This window comes from Bison bison, unplaced genomic scaffold (genome assembly GCF_000754665.1).
Source record: "Bison bison bison isolate TAMUID 2011002044 unplaced genomic scaffold, Bison_UMD1.0 scf7180017863991, whole genome shotgun sequence".
Classification (NCBI taxonomy): Eukaryota; Metazoa; Chordata; class Mammalia; order Artiodactyla; family Bovidae; genus Bison; species Bison bison.
In genome coordinates, this window is record NW_011494563.1 from 26701 (window position 1) to 41580 (window position 14880).

The following is a 14880-nucleotide window of genomic DNA, read 5'->3' on the forward strand; positions in this document are numbered from 1 at the left end:
TTTTTTTTTGGCTGCACAGCTTGTGGGAGTCTAGTTCCCTTACCAGGGATCAAACCTAGGCCCCCTGCAATGCAAGGATGGTGTCCTAACCACTGGACTGTCAGAGAAGTCCCTCCTTAATAGGATTAATTAGTGTGGATTGAATTTATATTCTTCAGCCAACTTTCATTCTTTGGATAAATCCAACCTGGTAGTCCTGTATTATCTTTCACGTTTATGTGGCTAGACAGTGGGTCAATATTTTATTCAAGAGTTTTGTATCTATGATTATGAATGAGCCTGGCTTCAATTTTCTTTCTAAATATTGTTCCTGTCAGATTTTTGTATCAAGGCTATACTAGACACAGAAAGAGTTGGAAAGAGTATATTCTCTTTTACACTCTGGGAAAATGGAACAGTTCTTTCTTTACTGTTTGACCAAATCCTCTAGTAAATCCATCAGTGCCGAGAGCATTTGTTTTGAGAAAAGTTTAAATTATTGATTTAAGTATATTCCAATAAACCTGACTTCAAAAAATGTCCTCTGGCAAGTTACATTTCCAGTCAATTTTGGATTCAGGGCCACTAGTATTATCATCATCATTTGATTGAAAGGATATCTTGTTCTTCTTCTGAGCCTACCATTTTCTTACTGATTCAATAATTTATGATTTATATCATCAAGTTCACAGCATAATAGTTCACATGTTAATGTATAATCTGTATAATATACTGTAATAGCATACTACAATAACTATTATAGTATATTGTTGTATGTTATATATTGTACTATATATTATAGTGTAAGTTATTGTAACATGTAATTAATATTATATATAATAATGCTATATAATAACAACAGTAAACTTCCCACAAAGTGTCTGGCACCTTTTATATATCATCTCACTTAATCCCTAAAGTAACTCTTGACAGGTAACCTGTCATTATTTCACAGATGAAGGAACTAACCCTAAGAGGTTAGAGTATTTGCTGATCAAAGTCTATACTACTTATCTGTTGAGAATTTGGTGCCCTTAATTTTCCGTATCAGTTCCCTCAAATGAGCATTCAATTTCTCAAGGGAATGTGTAGACTAATTATATTTTTTTGGATTTCCTACTTCTTATTAAATTCATTCCTAAATATTTTATATTTCTCTTGTGAATAAAGTCTCATATCCTTTACACTTTCAAATTACTGTTAGTACAATGTATATGTGTTTTTAGTACTATTAACTTTATTTTGTAACTGCTCACAAATTGTCATGCATCTGTTCTGGTGAGAAAGCTTATGACTTTTATAGTTCTTAAAAGGATACATAAATTCAGAAAAGCTTATACATTGCTGCCTGAAGTCCAGGTTTTCTTAAAGCTTGTAGCAAGTCCATTATCATTTTTCCTTACATGTGAACAGTCTGCTTAGACATTGAAACAAACACCAGACTTTGTAACTCTGGACCCTTCTATACTGGAGAAGTTCCATAACTGAATTTTTTTTTTCCCTAAGTAGTGAATTCAAAATCATAGGCTTTTGAGATCAATCTTCATATTTTCAGGTCACTGTCTGTATAACCACAGGAAGAAGTCAGACAATAGGCCAACCAACTTTTCTAGATGTTATGAATCTCCAAATTTATTCTCACTCATATGAGAATATGAATATGCACACCTTTACATATTTAGGTGTGCAAATAACATGCAACTCCTAATTTCATCTTTTCTTGATAATTTTCCCAAGACATGTTTCCACTTCCTTTTTATCTAGGACATGATGGCAACAATATTCAGTATAGTAGAAAATGTTGAGAAAGTTACATTGCAAGATTAAGTTTGGGTGAATTCTAAGAAAGCAAGCTTTATATACCAACAGTTTGATTTGTTCTTTGCTGGGATTTTATCCAACAACATATTCTTAAGTTAAAGATCCCAATCTTCCTACTGCAATAATTCATGGAATCTATACTATTTTATCTCAATATTCTTCAATATTCACAATGTTGAATTTTGAAGAACAAATACAAGGGTAGTAAACAGTATATATGGCATGTGGCCTATATTTTCATTGCATCACACTTGATGTAAATAAGTCACAATTTTAGAACCACATCTACAGAAGCCTGCATTTGTAATAAAAACAATAAATATGGATATTAAATATCAATTAATCAGGTCTTCTGATTTTTCAGGTGAGTAAATGAAGGTCTAAAGAGGTCAAGCAAAATAACTTGTTACCCCCAAATAACTAATAGACCTAGTTAGTAATAGAACTGAATTAGAATCCAGGACTTGCCAAACCCAGACATGTGCTCTTTCCACTAAACTATGTGGTCATTCTAGGAAGTTGATGGTTTTCACAGTCCTACTGGTTCCCTGGGAAATGTCTCCATGGTAGCCAGTCAAGGCATTCAGAGCTTTTCTGTACATGAAGCTTTTCAGGTTGAACAAAAAAAGGATTTTGTCTAACAGATTTCCTATATTCAGTATGTATATTTGCCTTCTCTCCACTATGAATTTTCTGGTGTTCTGTAAGATATTTGTTCTTGCTAAACACTTTTCCACATTCATTACATTTGTTGAGTTTTTCTTAAATATGAGTTTTCTGATGTTTTTTAAGGTCTATCCTTCAGTTGAAGGCTTTGATACTTTTATTGTATTCATAAGGTTTATCTCCAGTATGAATGATCTGATGTTGAATAAGGCCTGAGTAGTAACTAAAGGCTTTTCCACATTCATTACATTTATAGGATTTTTCACTGGTATGAATTTTCTGGTGATTTGTGAGGTTTGTATTCTGACTAAAAGCTTTTCCATACACATTTATAGGGTGTCTCTCCGGTGTGAGTTATCTGATGTTGAATATGCCCTGAACAGTCACTAAAAGCTTTCCCACATTCAGGTTTCTCTCCAGTATGAACTCTCATGTGTAAGGAATGAACTCTGGGCAAAAGTTTTCCCACATTCATTACATTTATATGGTTTCTGTCTTGTATAACTTCTCTGATGTTGAGTAAGGTATGTGCTTCTGCTGAAATCTTGCCCACATTCCCTTACATTCATAGAGCTTCTCTCCAGTATGAGTTCTTTGATGTCGAATAAGAACTGAGTAGTTACCAAAGGCTTTCCAACATTCACTACACTCATAGGGCCTCTCTCCAGTGTGAGTTCTTTGATGTTGAATAGACAGAACGATCACTAAAGGCATGCCCACATACATTGCATTTGTATGGTTTCTCTCCAGTATTCATTCCCTGATGTTGAATGAGGCCTGAGAGTAACTGAAAATTTTTCCAGTCATTACATTTAAAAGATTTCTCTACAGTATGGGCAATATGATGTTGAATATGACCTAAGTGATCACTGAAGGTTTTCCCACATTTGTTACATTCATAGAACTTTTATCTCATTTGAATTCTTTGCTGCTGAGTAAGGTATGTACTATGACTGAATATCATGCTATATTCAGTACACTCAAAATGTCTTTCCCCTCTATGAATTCTCTGATGTTGAATAAGGACTGAGCAATAACTGCAAACTTTCCCGCATTCATTGCATTTATAGGGCTTTTCTTCAGCATGATTCTCTTGTGATTTGTTAAATGGAAACTCTGGTTAAATCTCTTTCCACATTCATCACATTTATAAGGTTGTTCTCCAGTATGATGTGTATGATGTTGAATGAAAATATGAATGAATGAAGCCTCTCTGAAGGTTTTCCCACTACATTTATGTTTTCTTTAAATCACATTTACTTTGTATAATTAAATCTGAGTTTTTTTGAACATATTTCCATGTGTACCACATTCATGGCAATGCTCTTCAATAGTATCACTGTGCTCTGAAACAAGTATTGATGTTTCATTGAAATTTTCCCCAAATTCGTTACATTCTGTATCACTTTCTTTGGCAGAAATTTTCATGAAGGTGACTAATATTTTCCCAGATATTTCTCTTTGTTTAGGTGCTAGTTCTTAAATTGGCCTCCAGGTTTCTCCCAATATAATCTTTCTCTTTGCAATTTCTTCCATTTTTATTCCTTCAGAGGAATTTGAAAATGTCCTGCTGCTCTAGTGTTGATTTCTTGACTCTAGGTCTAGGCTTCCCATCTATTAGACATAAAAATACAAATTCACTATGAGTCCAGTGCTAGGAAGGAAAAAAGCTACTATATTGGAAACAAGATAATGAAACTGAAAATACTCAGAATATTTCATATGGGGACCATAAAAATGGCATATTGATCTAAGGAAGGAAGAGATGGAAAGGCTACTGGTGTGAAAGGGCATCATTCAAGAATAATGTAATCAAAGAGAATGAAGTAATCAGCCTATCAGATGGGATGATTAGAAAAAAAGCTAAACTATAGAACTTAGTGGAGAAAATATGCAAATGAGCACAGATTAAGAAAAGAAAAACTCTTATCAAAGAGAGATGGTGTTTTAGGAAATCTTCTGTGAGAAAACTATTTAAGCAACATTTAAACTATTATCTCAAAGGCTACTAGGAGGTATTTAAATGTATTTCATTCTGAAGGAGATCAGCCCTGGGATTTCTTTGGAAGGAATGATGTTAAAGCTGAAACTCCAGTACTTTGGCCACCTCATGCGAAAAGTTGACTCATTGGAAAAGACTCTGATGCTGGGAGGGATTGGGGGCAGGAGGAGAAGGGAATGACAGAGGATGAGATGGCTGGATGGCATCACTGACTCGATGGACATGAGTCTGGGTGAACTCTGGGAGTTGGTGATGGACAGGGAGGCCTGGCGTGCTGTGATTCATGGGGTCACAAAGAGTCGGATAAGACTGAGAGACTGAACTGAACTGAACTGAAATATATTTCAAATAAACTTTCCCATTAGATTTGGAATTTTGAATTGCACAAAGCAAGAGTTTTACCTAATCTCTCTTTATGAATGACTGCTAATGTTATTGCTTTACCTTTGATGTAAGAAGAGCAGAAACTAGGTCTAAAAGGAAAAAGACTAAAAAAAGAGGAAGTTTATTCCTTTGACATGGAAAATAATACTTAGGGTTTTCCAGTGACAAACCTGCATTGTTGTTGTTGTTTTTAATTCTCAGTCAAGGATAGAAACATAAGAAACATTAAGCTCAGAGAACAAAAGAGGGATATATATCAGCATATCTAGTAGTCCTTCACTATAGGTTCATACTTAGGAGTGAGTACTAATATGTTGATTGAAGCTAAGTGGTTTTGTGTAAAGACATGATGAATAATAGGTTTCACTGCAGGATTACTGGGCAGGGACCTGGCTGTTTTATTATGAAGTGAAAGTTGCTCAGTTGTGTCGAACTCTTTGCGAATCCCTGGACTCCGTAGTCCATGGAATTCTCCAAGTCAGAATACTGGACTGGGTAGCGTTCCTTTAGAGGATCCCCCAAATGTTGGCACCTATAGTCTTTTATTTTGTACTGATCAGTTTCCCCATAATGAAATACTTCAACCTTGTACTTGGAAAAGGTGTTATCAACCAAACTTGAGTCTACCAGCCTGTGCTCAGTAAAGCCAATTTACTGACATTGGGCTGTAGTGAAGGAAAAGTGCAGCATTTCTTGAAGGGTGTCAAGCAAGGAATTCAGGTAGCTAGTGCTCCAAAGGTCTGGATTTCCAGATGACTTGGCTTTCAGGGAAGGTTTTTAAAGACAAGGAGAGGGAGGAGAGTTGCCGGGTGTGTGATCAGCTTGAACACTCTTCTGATTAGTTGGTGGTGAGGTAATTGGGAGTTTAACATCATCAACCTTCTGGTTCCAAATGGTCTGGGGTCTATGTTCTTGTGGGCAGCATACAGTTAACTTCTTCCACCTGGGGAGTTTCAGTTTCTAAAAAACAGCTCAAAGGACACATCTCAGAATATCTACAGCCCCTGAGGAGGAACTAAAGATCCCTGGCTTTTTCTTAATGGCTAAACTATTATTATTTTGTCTTGTTTGACTGTTTCCTTTCTTTCTACTTATTCATTTTGATGAAATTTACTTTCTAGAACTTGGAGAAGGCTAGGAAAATAAAGTTTTACTACAAACAAGAGTCAGGCAAAAGATATGAAGTGGGAAGGGTCTGTTTGGGGAAGACCCCATAGGATCTTGCTAGGTTATAAGGGGGTGGGATGTAGAAGTCTGATGGCCTATGTTCTGAATCAAGTGAAAGGAAGAATTTGTGGAGTGAGGGTGTCCCTATTCAGTATGTAGATTTTCACTTAAGTGTCTATTTTCAATGTGACCCCTAGATCCAGGAATATAAAAAAAAACAAGCATTAAACATGAGAAATTAATGATTTTATTAACTGTATTCCTAATGTTCAACATTGATTCTTCATTGTAACTAGTTTATTATTGCTCCTTCTGTCCAAAAAGCCCTTCTTTCTTTGTTTTACCTAATTCTTGACCATACTTTAGAGTCTCACTCAAATTACACTAGTCTCATGACATTCCTAAGTCCCTAGTTTTCCTAATCTCCCACAGTACTTACTGTACTGTTTTAACTTCTAATTTTAGCACTGAAAAGCAGTGCCTTATATTTATCTATTTAAAAAAAAATTCTATTGGAGTATAGTTGCTTTACAATGTTGTGCTATTTTCTGCTGTACAGCAAAATGAATCAGCTATACATATACATATATCCCCTCTTTTTTGGAGAGACTGTCATGCAGAGTGAAGTAAATCAGAAAGAGAAAAATATCACATATTAATGCATATAAATGGATTTTAGAAAAATGGTATAGATGATAGATAAGTCTAGTATTTGTCTATTATCTCATTTTTGCATATTCTGTCTCGAGTTATTGTTTCATATTTTGGAAGAAAGGAAACTCTTTACTTTTTGGGTTTTGTAGCTAATATTCATTGAGTTTATGCCAAGCTGATTCACAATATAACACAGGTAATTCTCCTAAACAGCCTATGAAGTTAATAATAGAATCTCTACTTTAAGGGAGGTTCAAAGTACTGAGTCATTTGCTTAAAGTCACACATTAAGCCAGAACTCCAAAGTCCAAGCTCTTTATCTCTACTGCCCTAGGAAGAAGTATGATGTAATATAAATGATAAAGGCTAAAGTTATGACCAACCTAGACAGCATATTAAAAAGCAGAGACATAAGTTTGCCAACAAGGTCCATCTAGTCAAGGCTATAGTTCTTCCAATGGTCATGTATGGATGTGAGAGTTGGACTATAAATGAGTGCCGAAGAATTGATGCTTTTGAACTGTGGGGTTGGAGAAGACTCTTGAGAGTCCCTTGGACTGCAAGGAGATCCAACCAGTCCATCCTAAAGGAGATCAGTCCTGGGTGTTCATTGGAAGGACTGATGTTGAAGCTGAAACTCCAATACTTTGGCCACCTGATGCGAAGAGCTGACTAATTAGAAAAGACTCTGATGCTGGGAAAGATTGAGGGCAGGAGAGGAAGGGGACGACAGAGGATGAGATGGTTGGATGGCATGACCGACTCAATGGACATGGGTTTGTGTGAACTCCGGGAGCTGGTGATGGACAGGGAGGCCTGGCGTGCTGCGGTTCATGAGTTCACAAATAGTCGGACATGACTGAGCAACTGAACTGAACTGAAAGACTTAGTTTTAATCCCAGCTTTCTACAGACTACTTATGTGATATCAGGTAAGGCCTTCTCATCTGTCCCCTTTCTAATCCTTAATTCCACTGATACTGTGACCTTTCAAATACAAAAAATTCTGAACACTTAGATTTCTCCGATACGTTTGAGATAAAAGTCCTTAATGATTTGACCCACCTACAAATCCAGCATCATTATTTGTCACTTTCATATGCCTTATACTCTAACCATACTGTTTTTACTTCCTAGAGTTCATCACATTTCTCATGTCTCCCTCCTCATGCTGATCTTTAATTTAGAACTTCCCTCCCACTACCTACTGTTTGCCAAACTAATTGCTAATCCTGTTCATTCTTCAGGATTCAATTCCAACATTACCTGTTCTTGGCTCCTTATCTGTATTCTCATATCCTCTATAATAATAAAACAATTATTCTTAAAAATGATAATAGCTAACATTTAATGAGTGCTTATAATGCTATAGTCCACGGGGTCACAAGAGTCGGACATAACTTAGAGACTGAACCACCACCACCTGAAGTGGGCTTCCCTGGTGGCTCAGACTGCAAAGAATCTGCCTGCTAATGCAGAAGACCCAGGTGCAATCCTTGGGTTGGAAAGATCTCCTGGGAAAGGGAATGGCAACCCACTCCGGTATTCTTCCCTAGAGAATTCCATGGACAGAGGAGCCTGGTGGGTCCTAGTCCATGGGGTCACAGAGTCTAACACAACTGAGTGACTAACACTTTATCAAGCTTAAAACTGTTGTAGGAATGGGGACCGGTTCCAAGGCCCAAGAGTGGGCTCTTGTCTAACACTAAGAAATGAATTGTCCAAGGAGACACGTGTGCTGACAAAGCAAGAGACTTCCTTGGGAAAGGGCACCTGGGCAGACAGCAGCAGGGTAAGGGAACCCAGGAAAACTGCTCTGTCATGTGGCTCACAGCTTCAGGTTTTATGGTGATGGAATTAGTTTCTGGGTTGTCTTTGGGCAATCATTCTGACTCAGAGTTCTTCTTGGTGGCACATGCATTGCTCAACCAAGATGGATGCCAGTGAGAAGGATTCTGGGAGATGATCAGACATGTGGTGTCACTTTTTGACCTTTCCCAAACTCTTCAGGTTGGTGGTGACTTATTAGTTCTGTATTCCTTAGTAGAACTTTCTGTTGTAAAATAACTCATGCAAATGATTATTATGGTGCCTGGCAAGGCTAGGCAGTTTCAGTCACTGTGCTTCCCCTAACGGATCTACATACTGATATGGAACGATTCCCCGAGATATAGTGAAGAAAGCAAGAGGCTAACCAGTGTATGTAATTTCTTTTTTTATATATAAAAAGGAGAGATACGAATCTGTATTTGTTATAAACTCTGGTCAGATAAGTATAGGGGTTATGTAAAGAGAGTGGGGAGCAGGAACTGGGCAGATGTAGAAAAAAATCTAAGTCAAGTCTTTCACTGCATATCTTTTTTACTTATTTTTGAATCATATGAATGCATCACATATTCAAAAAAGTAAACTTGAACAATTATAATCCTAAAAAATAATTTTGTCTTACTTTCTTTGATCATAATGTCTTTTATTGTACTGGGTGGCTTTTGGAATCTTAGGTCCCCAACCAGGGATTGAACCTGGGCCAAAACAATGGAGCAGAGATAACACTCTCAACAAATAGCACAGGAACAACTGAATAGCCACATGCAAAAAAAAACAAGACAAAAAATCTAGACAGACCTTACATCCTTCACAAAAACTCAGAATAGATCATAGACACAAACATAAAATACAAAATTATAAAGCTGTCACAAAGTAATATCAGAGAAAACCTAGATAACATTGGATATGATGATACCATTTTAGATTCAAAGTGATCCATGAAAGAAATAATTGATAAGCTGGACTTCATTAAAATTAAAAACTTCTGCTCTGCAAAGGATAATTAGCAAGAGAAGTAGAAGACAAGTCATAGACTGGAAGAAAATAACTGCAAAAGGTACATCTAACAAAAGATTGTTCTCCAAAATATACAAAGAACTGAGAACTCAGCAATAAGAAAACAACTCAGGACTTGCCTGGTGGTCCAATGGCTAAGACTTCACACTTCCAGTATCAGGGAACTAGATCCCACATACTTCAACTAAGTTCTCATGTCATAACTAAGAGATTCTGCATACCTAATGAAGATCAAAGCTCACAAGTACCCCAAGTAAATAATAAATAGAATTTCTATCCTGCTGTTGTCTGAAAATTGGTTCACAGCTTTTCAAGTCCCTATCCTTCTACTTCTCTGTATAGTTACTCTGTTACTTTTTGAGAGTTTGATATTAAAACACCAACTAAAAATCTTAATTTATCTTTTAAAAAAATAATTGTAATATCTAGTGGAACCATTAAAAAAGAAAAAGCATGAATCCCCAAAACCACTCTGGCAGAAACCAGTTATCTTGAGCGCGTCTCAAACGATCCTTTGAACAGGGAGCAACACAAATTTCACAATGGGGAAACTTAGGAGGATGGAAAAGACAGAAAAGTGCATGATGTGCTCCCCTTCACCCCCGCCCCGCACCCCCTCCTGGAATCATCCCCAACATTGGCAACAGGACCTGAAACTCCACTTGGAGGCCAGGCGGTTGCCAAGATACCTAGAGACCTATTCAGATACTCCCACGACTCCATCTGGAGCGTTGCTGTGTTGCAATGTCGCAACTGATAGTGGGGCATCTCCATAGAAGGCTTTTTGAAACAGCAAAGCGTATTGTCAATCAGTAACCTATCAAACACTATTCAGACTGCCACTTGGCAGCCTCCCAAAAAACGCGGCCTTGGGAGACCGAGCCAAGGGCTAGCGACGGGAAATGACGCAACAGAGGCGCTGAAAATCCTGGGCAACTCACCTCTCTCGCTGTCTCCATGACAACGGCCAGATTGGTTCCAGTGCTCCAGGCAGCAACTTTTGATCTGGACCTAGGAACCAACGCCGAAGAATGGATGTTTTTGAACGGTGGTGTTGGAGAAGACTCTTGAGAGTCCCTTGGACTGCAAGGAGATCCAATCAGTCCATCCTAAAGGAAATCAGTCCTGAATATTCACTGGAAGGACTGATGCTAAAGCTGAAACTCCAGTACTTTGGCCACCTCAGGCGAAGAGTTGACTCATTGGAAAAGACTCTGATGCTGGGAGGGATTGGGGGCAGGAGGAGAAGGGGACGACAGAGGATGAGATGGCTGGATAACATCACTGACTCGATGGACGTGAGTCTGGGTGAGCTCCGGGAGTTGGTGATGGACAGGGAGGCCTGGCGTGCTGCGATTCATGGGATCTCGAAGAGTCCGACACGACTGAGCGACTGATCTGATCTGATCTGATGCAAAGAACTGACTCACTGGAAAAAACTCTGATCCTGGGAAAGATTGAAGGTGGGAGGAGAAGGGGACCGACAGAAGATGAGATGGTTGGATGGCATCACCGACTCAATGGACCTGAATTTGAGTAAACTCTGGGAGTTGGTGATGGACAGGGAGGCCAGGCATGCTGCAGTAGATGAGGTCACAAAGAGTTGGACACGACTGAGCGACTGAACTGAACTGAGGAATCAAAGGTCAAGTTTGGTGCTTTGCATCCACCTGTTTTTCTGTCATGGATCAGGTCTTGTTTATCCTCCCACACCTTCAACTTCTCGGCAGAGAATAATGCCTGTATAAGACTGAAGAGTCTCAGGTTCCATTTATGTTTCTTAGGAACATAACCTTCGTACCCTCACAAAGGCAAGTTTAACACTCAGAGAGGATACTTTTTTTTTTTTTAATTCTCTCTGCTGTACAAGAGGCTTTTCCCCCCTTAAAGAACATAAGGTTTCATTCTAATTTTGTTTCTGTGTCATTCAATCTTCCTTCCATCCTTTGTAAAAGGAAATGATAGCTATGTCATGAAACAGGGATGAATAGGAATACCCAGGAATCATCCATCCATAGAAACAACCACTGAGCTCTCATGACCCTGTGAAACAACTCTTTTGGAATTCTGGAGTCTAGTCAAACACTTGCAAAGTCCAGAGGAGAAACTGATGAAAAGATTGTTAAATTTTGATGACTGTCAGTTTCATGTAGCAGCTACCATCCCGCATCTCCTAGCAATATGGCAGGCAGCGAGTGGGAACTATCGGCCTTGTGCCTGGTGCAGGTTGCTGGTGCAGTGGTGGGCAATAAAGATCTTGCTTTCTGAAACTTGAGATTTTATGTTTTGATTGCTGATCACTGCTTTTGATTTCTGAGGAGCCAGCACAGAAGTCAGCCACAGTTTTAACTCCAAAGGGCTGAAACGGATTCTCAACCCCTAGGGGATCTGAAAAAACAGTACATCACTCCGTAAGTTTTGTGTTTTGTTTTCATTCTTCTAAAGTTATTTTCTAATTTCCTTTGTGATTTCTTTAATGATCCATTGCTTGTTTAAGAATATATTAATTTCCATTTTTGTTCTTACTGTTCAGTTGCTGAGTCATGTCCAACTCTTTGCAACCCCCTGGACTGCAGCATGCCAGGCTTCTCCGTCACCCAGTGTTTCCCAGAATTTATCCAAATTCATGTCCGTTGAGTCGGTGATGCCATCCAACCGGCTCATCCTCTACTGTCTCTTTCTTATTTTGCCTTCAATCTTTCCCAGCCTCAGGGTCTATTCCAATGAGTCTGCTCTTTGCATCAGGTGGCCAAAGCATTGGAGCTTCAACTTCAGCATCAGTTCTTCCAATGAATATTTAGGGTTGATTTCCTTTAGGATTGACTGGCTTGATCTCCTTGCTGTCCACAGGGCTCACAAGAGTCTTCTCCACCACCATAATTCAAAAGCACCAATTCTTCAGCAGTCAGCCTTCTTTATGATCCAACTGTAACATACATACATGACTACTGGAAAAACCATAGTTTTGACTATACAGACTTTTGTTGGCAGAGTGATGTTTCTGCTTGTTAATATGCTGTCTAGGTTTGCCATAGCTTTCCTTCCAAGGAGCAATTTCATGGCTATAGCCACCATTCACAGTGATTTTGCAGCCCATGAATATAAAGTTTGCCACTGCTTCCACTTTTCCTCATTCTATTTATTTCCATATAGTTGTGAATTTTCCAGCTTTCCTTCTGCTTTTGATTTTAGTTTTATTATATTTTGATCAGAAAAGATACTGTGTATGATATTAATCTTTTAAAAATTATTAACATTTTTACTGTGGTCTAACATATGGTCTATCCTGGAGAATGTTGCATGTTAACTTCAGATAAACGTATATTCTGCTCTTGTTGAATGAAATGTTCTATACATATTTTGTTAGGTCTAATTGGTTCATATTGTTGCTCAAATTCTCCATTTTTAAAAAACTAATCTTCTGTCTGATTACTTTATTCATTAAAGAATTTGATTTGCAATAGCATCAAAAATAATAAAATACCTAACCATCAATTTAGCCAAGGAAGCAAAAGATTTATACATCAAATACTACAAAACATTGCTGAAAGAAATGAAAGATCTAAGTTAATGAAAAGACATACCATGTTCATGGATTAGAAGACAATATTAAAAAGCAGAGACATTACTTTGCCAACAAAGGTCCGTCTAGTCAAGGCTATGATTTTTCCAGTGGTCATGAATGGATGTTAGAGTTGGACTATAAAGAAAGCTGAGCGCTGAAGAATTGATGCTTTTGAACTGTGGTGCTGGAGAAGACTCTTGAGAATCCCTTGGACTGCAAGGAGATCCAACCAGTACCTTCTAAAGGAGATCAGTCCTGAATATTCATTGGAAGGATTGATGCTGAAGCTGAAACACCAATGCTTTGGCCACCTGATTCGAAGAACTGACTCATTGGAAAAGACCCTGATGCTGGGAAAGATCAAAGGAAAGAGGAGAAGGGGATGACAGAGGATGAGATGGTTGGATGGTGTCACAGACTCAATGGACATGAGTTTGGGTAAACTCCGGGAGTTGGTGATGGACAGGGAAGCCTGGTGTGCTGCAGTCCATGGGGTCGCAGAGTCGGACATGACTGAGTGACAGAACTGAACGGATTGTTAAGTTGGCAACACTACTCAAAGCAAGTTCAATATAGTCCCTGTCAAAATACCAACAATGTTTTTCTACAGAAATAGAAAGTTCAGTTCAGTCACTCAGTCATGTCTGACTCTTTGCGACCTCATGAATCGCAGCATGCCAGGCCTCCCTGTCCATCACCAACTCCCAGAGTTCACTCAAACTCATGTACATCGAGTCGGTAATGCCATCCAGCCATCTCATCCCCTGTCATTCCCATCTCTTCCTGCCCCCAATCCCTCCCAGCATCAGAGTCTTTTCCAATGAGTCAACTCTTTGCATGAGGTGGCCAAAGTACTGGAGTTTCAGCTTTAGCATCATTCCTTTCAAAGAAATCCCAGGGCTGATCTCCTTTAGGATGGACCAGTTGGATCTCCTTGCAGTCCAAGGGACTCTCAAGAGTCTTCTCCAACACCACAGTTCAAAAGCATCAATTCTTCGGCACTCAGCTTCCTTCTCAGTCCAACTCTCACATCCATGGATGACCACTGGAAAAACCATAGCTTTGACTAGACGGACCTTTGTTGGCAAAGTGATGTCTCTGCATTTGAATATGCTTTCTAGGTTGGTCATAACTTTCCTTCCAAGGAGTAAGTGTCTTTTAATTTCATGGCGGCAATTACCATCTGCAGTGATTTTGGAGCCCAGAAAAATAAAGTCAGCCACTGTTTCTACTGTTTCCCCATCTACTGGACCAGATGCCATGATCTTAGTTTTCTGAATGTTGAGGTTTAAGCCAACTTTTTTACTCTCCTCTTTCACTTTCATCAAGAGGCTCTTCAGTTCTTCACTTTCTGCCATAAGGGTGGTGTCATCTGCATATCTAAAGTTGTTGATATTTCACCCAGCAATCTTGATTCCAGCTTGTGCATCATCCAGCCCAGCATTTCTCATGATGTACTCTGCATATAAGTTAAATAAGCAGGGTGACAATATACAGCCTTGACGAACTCCTTTTCCTATTTGGAACCAGTCTGTTGTTCCATGTCTAGTTCTAACTGTTGCTTCCTGACCTGCATACAGGTTTCTCAAAAGGCAGGTCAGGTGGTCTGGTATTCCCATCTCTTGAAGAATTTTCCACAGTTTATTGTGATCCACACAGTCAAAGGCTTTGGCATAGTCAATAAAGCAGAAATAGATGTTTTTCTGGAACTCTCTTCCTTTTTCCATGACCCAGAGGATGTTGGCAATTTGATCTCTGGTTCCTCTGCCTTTTCTAAAACCAGCTTGAACATCAGGAAG

The 14880-nt window shown here is 38.7% G+C and overlaps 1 pseudogene; it reads right to left on the minus strand.

The window, feature by feature from the left end:
• Positions 1–2601: 2601 nt before the first annotated feature.
• LOC104984355 lies at positions 2602–3223 on the minus strand (annotated as a pseudogene).
• Between the last annotated feature and the right edge of the window lie 11657 nt (positions 3224–14880).